Here is a 9,801-nt window from a genome sequence, read left to right on the forward strand (position 1 = left end):
TTAGCAACCCCGAGTCTGAGAACATCTACACTAGAAAACAAAAAAAAAAAAATATAATATACTTATAATATATATATATATAGATTATATAATATGCATACATACAGGGCTCCCTCTAGATGTTTTAAAGTTTGAGCCACATTATATTGAGCCAAATTGACAAAAGGGTCCTGTATATTTTGTGACCAATAATACGCAGTAAATCAAGAAAACGTAACATCGGGGGGTGGGGCCTATTAAAAACTAAAAACCAACACCAATAACCTATAAAACAACACCGATATAGAAAAATATGTTATAAAAACATTCAAGAATTATCGTCAACTGACAAATTGCAGCGTGTTTCCAGTTAAATGTTAAAGAAAAAATGGTTAAAGGGGTGGGTATATTTTGAAGATAAACACATCCTGATTTCTGATGTGTGAGGGATTTTCTCCGAATATTTGTTGTAATAAACAGAAATGCCCTGTGGTGCGCAGAGTCGGGGGGGCGGGGTGTCTATAAAAGTGAACAACGTGGACCCCACTACACATCGTGCTCGCGGGCGTAGATATACTATAATATACTTTAGACACTGTGTGTGCTATATGATATCGGTGCATGTCGCGGAAAAAAATCTTAAGAAACTGAGGCGCCCTCTATATGGAATAATATTCCATATGTATATATATATATATATATATATATATATATATTATGGGAATGATATATTATATCTTGACTAATGTGCTAGATTCTTATGGATTCTCGAAAAGCGGCTAAAGGAAAGGAAAATCCCCACAAACGATAAGGCAAAACCTTCTACTGCTATTTTCTACGTTAGTTACTCCCCTTCCCTAGCTCCCTCCTTTCGGCTCTCGCTCTCTCGCTCTCGTCTCTCTTCGCTCTCTCCCATCTCTCTCTCATCTCTCTCTCCTCTCTCTCTCTCGTCTCTCTCTCTCTGCTCTTGGTTGAGTTCTCTCTCGTCTCTCTGCCTGCTCTCGCGCGGTCCCCGCTCGCACCAGGCCCAGTCGAACCGCCTGTCCCACCGTCTTGAATGAGCGCTAAATCTGAAACGAAGAATCAAAAAGACCTGTGTACGAATCGCGTGTGTGCAACTCTCCCGCCTAGTCTTCTCAAAAACCACACGGAATGCGCTCTCAAAAAATACCTTCTACCGCTCTTCTTAAATCTCTCGCTCTCTCTTCTTTCTCTGCTCTCTCGTCTCTCTCTCTCTTCTCTCTCTTCCTCTTTCTCATCTCCTCTCTCATCTCTCTCTCTCTAATATAGTATATATCATTAGATAAAGATATAAAGTGATAAAGTGATATAGCGATGGCGCCTAATGGAAAAGTGATTCTTTCTTAAGCCCAGCGCACACGTGAGTTATGACGCATGAGTCATTTTACTCACGTGTGCGGCGGATTTTCGTTGAGTAATTGTTGACAATATCATGCGTTCATTTTACTTGAGTAAAATAACTCATGGTGCGCCGACATTATAATAAAAAAATCACGACGAAAATTGATCATCTCCCAACAGTCTCGTTGCTAAACTACATCACGAATCGACCCAATAGGGAAATATTTCAATGTCGCATTGAAGATCAGTATAACGTATTAGACAACTATAGCCTCGTCATATGACAAGCTCAACGGTGTCTTACATGCTATCGCACTCTTTACTTTACTTTATTTTACTTTAATTTAATTTACTTTACTTTACTTTACTTTACATTACTTTACATTACTTTACTTTAATTTACTTTATCGCTTTCTTTACTATTTACTTTGTGTATTTGTACTTTACTTTATCGTTCTCTTTACTTTACTCTCGGCTTTCTTGCCACCGGAAAGATGCAGTACAGATACACGTATGTTGGGGAGTATACATATACAGTTAGAGAAGAACGATGCCATTTTTGCAGGCGATGGCATTTTCGAGTGTTAAACGCAGGTTTTTGCTTTCAGATTTTTACGTTAAGATGCAGTCTGGCATAAGTAACGTGTGGGAATAATATACACAGTTTCATAATTGTTGCGAAGCTGCCGCCGAAGGTTCTCGACAGACGGCTATCTTTTTTTTCTGCGGCTTCCTCTCTTCTCGTTTTTCCTCTTTTCCCGCAACTGCCCCATCCGTCTCTCTCTACGTATGCTATACTCTCTGCTCTCTCTCATTCGTATGCGCGCTTTCTCTATCCCTCTCTTTCTCTTTCGTTCTCTCTCTCTCTCTCTCTCTCATAATCGTCTCTCTCTCTCTTCTTTCTTTTTCTTCGCGTCTCTCTTGCTTTCTTCTTTCTCGATCGGCTACAAGTTGACTCACAACCGCTCGTCTGTCTCCGCACTCTCATGCATGCAACGTCTTCGTCCCTCTCTCTTCATCCCTCTTTACTGTCACGCTCACAGTCTCACTCTCGCTCCTCGTCTCTACCGCCCACTCCCTCTATTTCACGAAGTGCGAGACAACCCAATTAAGGGCAGACGTTGAGATCTTAAACCGTTGAGCACACACGCGAGTTTTCAGCCACGATATCACTCTACCTCGTTATCAGATTCACAGTCGCATATACGCATGCACGCATAGCTCTATTCCACTCGTGCGAGTCGAAAGAAGGTAACATCAAAATCGCAAACATATCTCTGTAGCGGCAACCTCGGGTGTGTACCCGCTCCATTTCCCCTTCTTCTTCCCCCTTCCCTACTCTTCTAAGCCCACTTCCCACTCTCCTTCTCTGCTCTTCTACGCCCACTTCCTCCCCTTCCCTTTCTCTTTCCTCGCCTATTTCCCCCCTTCCCCCTTGCTCTCTTCTACGCCACTTCCCCCCTTCCTCTTCTCTCCTCTCTAGGCCCTCTTCCCCGTTTCAGCGACCCCGGTTTTAACAGCCCTAGCTCCGCCTCGTGTGTTCGTCTGCTCCCACATGTGGAGAGACGCGCGAGCAAGGAAAAAATTTAATGAGACGCATCGTCTTCCTGCACAATATGTCGCCCGCCCTCATCTTGTCGCCGACTACTGTCTTCACTAATTTTTTATATATCTTCGTCAGCCTCCCCCATCCTTCCCCAGCCTCTCCCATCCTCCCCCAGCCTCCCACTGTTTCAGCCAGCCTCCCCCTGTCTAAGCCGGCCTCCTCCTTGCCCCTGTCAGCTTTCCCTCTGCCTATGGCAGCTTTCACTGCTCTGCTTTCTCCTGCCTCTGTCAGCCTATACTGCCACGCCATCTTCCTTCTGTCTCCGTCTACTCTTCTGTCTTTCGCCTTCTCTCTCTGCCTGCACCCCCCTCCCATTATTACCCGCCTCCTTCGCCCTGTCTCCGCCGCTATCCCCCATGTCTTCCCTCTCTCCCATCCCGTCCTGTCTCCACCGCTATTCTCTTTCTCCGAACGCCACTCCTGTCTCGGCATCTCTCCCATTTCGCCTCCGTCGCTGTCTCTCAAATCCTCCTCCTTTAGCCTCCTCCCTTGCACCCCCTTTTCTTTCCTGTCTCTGCCGCCCTCTATTGTTCCCATCCGACGTCTATGCACCGCTACACAGTTATAAATGTATCCCGTGTTTGTGTGGATTTACGTCAAACCAGTTATACGATTAGATTATCAGGACTGCGTGTCCTCGTTAGTGTAGGGGATAATGATTGGAAAAATTGCGTCAGCAAGAGGAAAAGTAATGCAGCTACGCACTCAGACGATCCTCGCACTTTTCGGGCTATGTCTCGTACTATGTTCGTACGTTTGAGTTCTCAACATGTCAAACGCGTGTGGCGTGATATATTTGTCTGTGCGCACATGCCCAGACGCATAGTGTACTAGCATAATGTTAAAACGGGACACGATAAAAAGAGACACATGGGGTGAGAGCTTGCAAAAGAAGTGAAGGGAGAGAGGGCGATAGGAAGAGATGGAGGAAGGAAGAAAGAAAGTTGTAAGCGAGTGGTGTAATGAAAGAAGAGACGGCGAGGGGCAAATACTGCGAGATCGCGATAGAAAGAGAGAGAGAGAGAGAGAGGGCGCGAGAGAGGGACAGAGAGAGGCAGAGAGAGAGAGAAAGAGAGAAAGAGAGAAAGAGAGAAGAGAGAAGAGAGAGAGAGCGAGATGAGAGAGAGAGAAAGAGAGAGAGAGGGAGAAAGAGGGACAGAGAGAGGCAGAGAGATAGAAGAGAGAGAGAGAGAGAGAGAGAGAGAGAGAGAAGAGAGAGTGAGAGATATAGAATATAAATAGAGAGCGAGAGAAGGCGAGAGAGAGTGAAAGAGAGTGAGAGAATGAGAAAGAATAAGAAAAAGAAGGAGAAAGAGATCGTAAGAGAGCGGAGAGAGATGAAAAGAGAGAGGAGAGAAATGAAAGAGAGAGGAGAGAGGAGCATCAATGAGTATAGGAGTCGCGAAGGAGCGCCTTCCGTTGGGAAAACCGCCGTAGCCAGAAAACCCCTGATTAGTCCGGGAGCCAACCCGATTGGTCGAACCCTGCACTGAGAGTTAAAAGTTTTTGTTTTTTGGCTGATTCTTGTAGACTAGGTGTTTGGTCTTCACTTTTAGGTATGATGACCACCGCTCACTCTTGAGCAATTTTCTGTATAACCCTCTTTGTGTGAGAGCGTCAACTCAAAAAATTGGCGAAAATAGGGGTGGGGAAAAAACAAAAGTCTACTACGATCTGTGTTAATTTATAAAGCTTACATGATCATGTGACCACATCAAAATGTTGGTATTTAAGAGCTCGTTTCTAATGATAGGTGAATAACTGAGGTTCACTAAAGGTTCAAAAGGTCACGAATTTTTGACCCTTTCGAATCCCTTGAAATTTCGCTTTTAGCACCCATGCCTATGGCCAAGAACAGGCTCGTAATGGTTACTTTTACTATTGGACATAAAATAATGTGTATAACTAAAATAAACATAAACAACAACAAAACAAAAAAAACAAAACAAAATATAAAAAACAAAAACATTATTGTATCACATACATAAAGCAATAGGTGGCTCTCCCATAGCAATAGGTGAAAACATGTGTTTCATTGTGTCTGATCATCTAGCTGTCAGATTTTCAACTTGTGTCAGACTTCAAGGTCAGCTTGTACCTTGATTACCAAACAATGAAGATGTAAGTATGACTTGTATGCAAATGAAAATCACTTCATATGATACAGCATACTCTAGTTCAAATCTAATACCCACTATTGAGATTTTACGACCCTTTTGGCCCCAACTAGGATAAACAGGGGTACAGGCCTGGCTCCTAGCTGCATGTCACTTGGCTCTTTTAAGGAAACAGCCACACCCAAAGTAATACCAGTATGTGTTTGATTCTGATGGTAACAAGGTTTGGGGTATAAGTCAACTATAGTATATAGGACCTAATCAATTCTTTTTTTTCAGTTTCAAGTAAAAATTGTGGTGTCCCAACATTATGGAGGCTGCAACTGAAAGGTGCTTCCTTCACTAGAAATTTAATTGTATTGGAAAGACAGAGGGACTTGTAAATGTAGCAGCAACACGAATCCAGAACATAAATCGATGCAGCGTGATATACGGCGATGGTGTTCATGAACAATTAGAATCAGATCTTGAGAAAGATCATGGACTTATCCTGAGATGTCATAAGAGCTGTGTTAGTACCTATACTTCTAACAAGCAAACTGAGCGTCACAAACGTCACCACAGTCTTGACGAGACATATTCAGTGCCTCCTAAAGTCACCAGACAATCAATTGGCTCTAAAGGTGACACGTTTGACTTTCAAAAACATTGTCTTTTTTGTGGGACAACCTGTATTCTTGATAAAGACCCGAAAAACCCATCTCGGTGGAAGCCTGGCTATCTCTACCGCGAGTTAAATGGCAAAGAGTCAGTTTTAGAATTATGTGACAAACGAAACGACAAAGTTGCCAATGATATCCGCCTTCGTATTGCTGGTTGCTTGAGTGATTTCCATGCAGCTGATGTCCGCTATCATTCTGACTGCAGGCAAAGATTCACATCATGTAAACCTTTCTCAGGTTTTAGCACAGGTGTCGATGAAGCTCAACTTGATGACATCCCATTGGTTAACCTCATCCGACTGATGCGAGAAGACAAATCTCGAATATGGAATGCATCTGAACTCTTTAAGAAATACACAGACCTTTATGGTAACTGGCAATCCCGCAGGCTGTTGGTAAAAGAACTGGTAAACCAGCTTGGTGATGAGATAGTTGTCTTATCTTCTGATGGTATATCTGATATCATTGCATTCCGCGATAATGCTTCCAAAACACTCCGCATTAAGAATGAACCAGAAGATGACAGAGACAATATAATTAGCAAGGCAAGTAAACATATCATCCGAGAGCTGAGAGATATTGATCTTGACAATTCTCATTATGATATTCATGTAGATATGGCACAATGCATGGCCACTGTCAGTAAATTCATTTTGGACTTGTTAGCAAAGGTGTCCCCAAAACTTGACAAAACATTACCAGCAGTGTTGATTGGGTCAATTGTGACATGTATATTTAAAAACCAACCCACCAGCCAACAGGTAGCTCTTGCAGTCAAAATGGGTGAATCAAAAGCACTCATTAATGACATGTATTCTTATGGTGTCACCTGCTCTTACTCAGAAATGAGGCGCTTTAAGAAATCTGCAGCCAAAGCGTCAGTAGAAGACAAGAACCACAGTGGTTTGTCTAGTTCAGATGCAGGCTTAGTACAAGCAATAGCTGACAATTTTGATGTTGATATTAACTCACAGAATGGTAAGTCATCAACACATTCCTTGGCAGTGTTGTTAACTCAGCCGCAAACTGCTGACATGGCCGATGATAATAGTAGGCTCCAGATAAGACGAATAACCAAGGACGAAATGTCCGAGCCAATAGACTATGATGTGAATATCCATAGGTTCAATGGCAAAAAAAACCCTGAAATGCCAGTCCAGAGAGCAGTAAAAGGAATTCTACCATTGAAACTACTTGCTCAACAGGTGATGGCTAAGAACCGTGCGTCAACGACAGATATTGCTTTTCTTGAAGATGTGATCAAGAAGGATAACAGTCCCGAGTATAATGGTTACAACACTGCACTTGTTCGCAACCAAGGACATCCTTTGAAACCAAAGACAAAAGCCATTTACCAACCTCTCATTGATATGAAGCCATCGGATCCGGATACGATGATGACAGCAATGGTCCGTGCTCAGCAGCTGACCTTTGACACTGGTCAGAGATTTCTGGTTTTGACATGTGACCAGCAGCTCTATCGTGTGGCAGTGAAAGTTGCCTGGACATATCCTGATAGATTTCCAGATGTAGTTCTCAGACTAGGAGGGATGCACGCTTTGATGAGCTTTGTTGGCTCTATAGGAACGTTGATGGCTGAAACTGGGCTGGTTGAGTTGATGACACCAGTGTTTGGTGGAGTCAGCAAAATGCTTAGCGGGAAGAAGTTCCCTCAGAATGTGCGCGCCTTACGACTTGTTACTGAGGAAATACTGCGAGACATAGTGGCTGATCACCATTTCAACAGCACTGAAGAGCTGATTCATGCACTGGATGAAATAGCAAAACAGAGCAAGACTGCTAAAGTTTGGATTGATGTCTTGATAAAACCAGTCCTGCTCATGATGAACTTCATAAGAGCTGAACGGGAAGGAGATTGGCTGCTGCACCTTGCCACTTTCAGAGATATGATGCCGTACTACTTTGCTGCTGGACACATGAACTATGCCCGTTATGGACTGCATTATCTTCGTTCAATGGAAAAGCTCCCGCCCCACATCCTGTCACATTTTCTCAAGGGCGAACATGTCATGCACCACATCCAGGGCATATGGAATGGGATATGGAGTGACCTCTTCATAGAGTCAACTTTTATGCGTTATGGTCACAGCAAAGGTGGGATAGTTGGTATCACCCTCAAGCCAGAGGCACTAAAGGTATGGGCACTAAGCCGACATCTATGCGCAGAACTCCTGTCAAGCCTGACTGATATGGAAGACGAGGAAGACAGCAAAACACGGTCCCAGCTTACCCACAAGGAAGAGGGAAAAGCAAGAACTGAGGCCGATGCCAAAGACCGAGAAGGTATCCGCAGAAAGCTGGAGATGTGCACTGACCCCATGGACCCTGCAAATCACCCAGAAGGGATAGTGAATATCGTAACTGGGCAAATTGGCAAAGCTGAGGTCAATGTCCAGAACTCCGTGCATATTGGAAAGAAACAGATGGAGGAATTTGAAACAAAATGGCCCGACGGGTTTTATGGAACAATACCCAAGAAGGTTGTTACAATGACTGTGAGGAAGCAGAGAGTCTCCATTGGGGACAACAAGATTACGGACTTAAATGCCATTTATGCACGGGTTATTGGTCTGTTATCCAGTTCGCGGGATATTGATATCAAGCATGTTCTCTCCCATGAACTTGCACCAGTACCACTGTGACGTACATCCGCTACACATCACAAGGTAGGAGACGAGCAGGGCGGCGGCAATCTCACCTAATGACCAACAACGGCGTTTACGTATCTACGCTACAACACAACGTGGCGTAGGAGAGAGCAGGGGTAGGGCGATCTCACTGCGTATAACAACCGGGTGACGTACCTACGCTACACCACACAGCCTCAGGAGAGAGCAGGGGCGGCAATCTCACGCTGGTTGACAACAACCGCGTGACTCACCTACGCCGCACGCGACAGGTCGGAGTAGAGGGCGCCGGGGTTTGGTGTGCTTGCGAGCGGGAAAGCGATCATCACCTGGTGACCCAACAACGCGCGCTGACGTAACGCTACCTCACACACAGCGTAGGAGAGAGCATGGCGGGCAATCTCACCTGTGACAACAACCACGTGACGTACCTAGCCCGCGCCGCGACACGTAGAGAGCGCATGCGGGGGATCTCAGCTGGTGAACAAAACAACGCGCGACGTCCTACGCTACAGCACACAGGTAGGAGAGAGCAGGGGGCGCGCCGATCTACTGGTGACAACAACCAACATAACGTACCTACGCGCGCACGCGACCGTAGAGAAGCAGGGCGGGGATCTCACTGTGAAAACAACTGCGGACGTACTACGCCGCACACAGACACTGCTAGAGAGAGCAGGGGCCGGGCGAATCTCACCTGGTGAAATCAACCCGCGTGACGTACCACGCCACGCGACACACCCGAGGAGTAGGGGTGGGGGATCTCACCTGGCAAAACCCTGAGGCAGTTCGCCGAGTCCGTAGAGCGGGTAGAGGTAGGGGCTCTTGCCGTAGCGAGCTAGCGAGTCACTGTACAGCTTGATGCGATTAATCGTCTCCTCACACGGTTTGCTCATGTACCTGCAGGGCAAGCATCGGCGATGAGAAACGCTACCGTGTTTACCCTCTCACTGTCGCTGCTCTCTTCTCTTCTCTTCTCTCTCTATCTCCTCTCCCGTCCCTCCCCCCTCTCCTTTTTTTACTCTTTGCTTCTACTGCTCCTCTCTTCTCTCTCTCTCTCCTCCTCCTTTCGTTCTCTACCTTCCCCTCTCTCTGCTCTCTCTCTCCCCCACTACTCTCTCTCTTCTCTCTCTCCTTCTTCTTGCTTTCTCTCTATCTATCTAATCTCTTCTCTCTCTCTCGTTCTCTCTATGCTATCTCTCTCTCTCTGCTCTCCTCTCTCTCTCTTCTTCCTCTACTCTCTCGCTCTACTCTCCTCTCTTTCTCTCTATCTATCTATCTTTCCATCTCTCTTCTCTCCGTATCCTAATCTATCTCTCTCTTCCTCTCTCTCCTCTTCTCTGCTCTCTCTCTGTCTCTCCTGCCCCCCTTTCTCATCTATCTTCTCTCCTTCCTTTCTTCGCCTTCTTTACGGGCCTGGCGGAGCT

At 45.4% G+C, this 9,801-nt stretch overlaps 1 protein-coding gene across 1 annotated transcript in view; it reads left to right on the plus strand.

The window, feature by feature from the left end:
* LOC106808538 (rab GDP dissociation inhibitor alpha-like) overlaps window positions 1–9,801 on the plus strand; it is an 18,165-nt gene that overhangs the window by 2,327 nt on the left and 6,037 nt on the right. The window lies entirely within an intron of this gene.

Source organism: Priapulus caudatus, unplaced genomic scaffold (assembly GCF_000485595.1).
Source record: "Priapulus caudatus unplaced genomic scaffold, Priapulus_caudatus-5.0.1 Scaffold284, whole genome shotgun sequence".
NCBI lineage: Eukaryota > Metazoa > Priapulida > Priapulimorpha > Priapulimorphida > Priapulidae > Priapulus > Priapulus caudatus.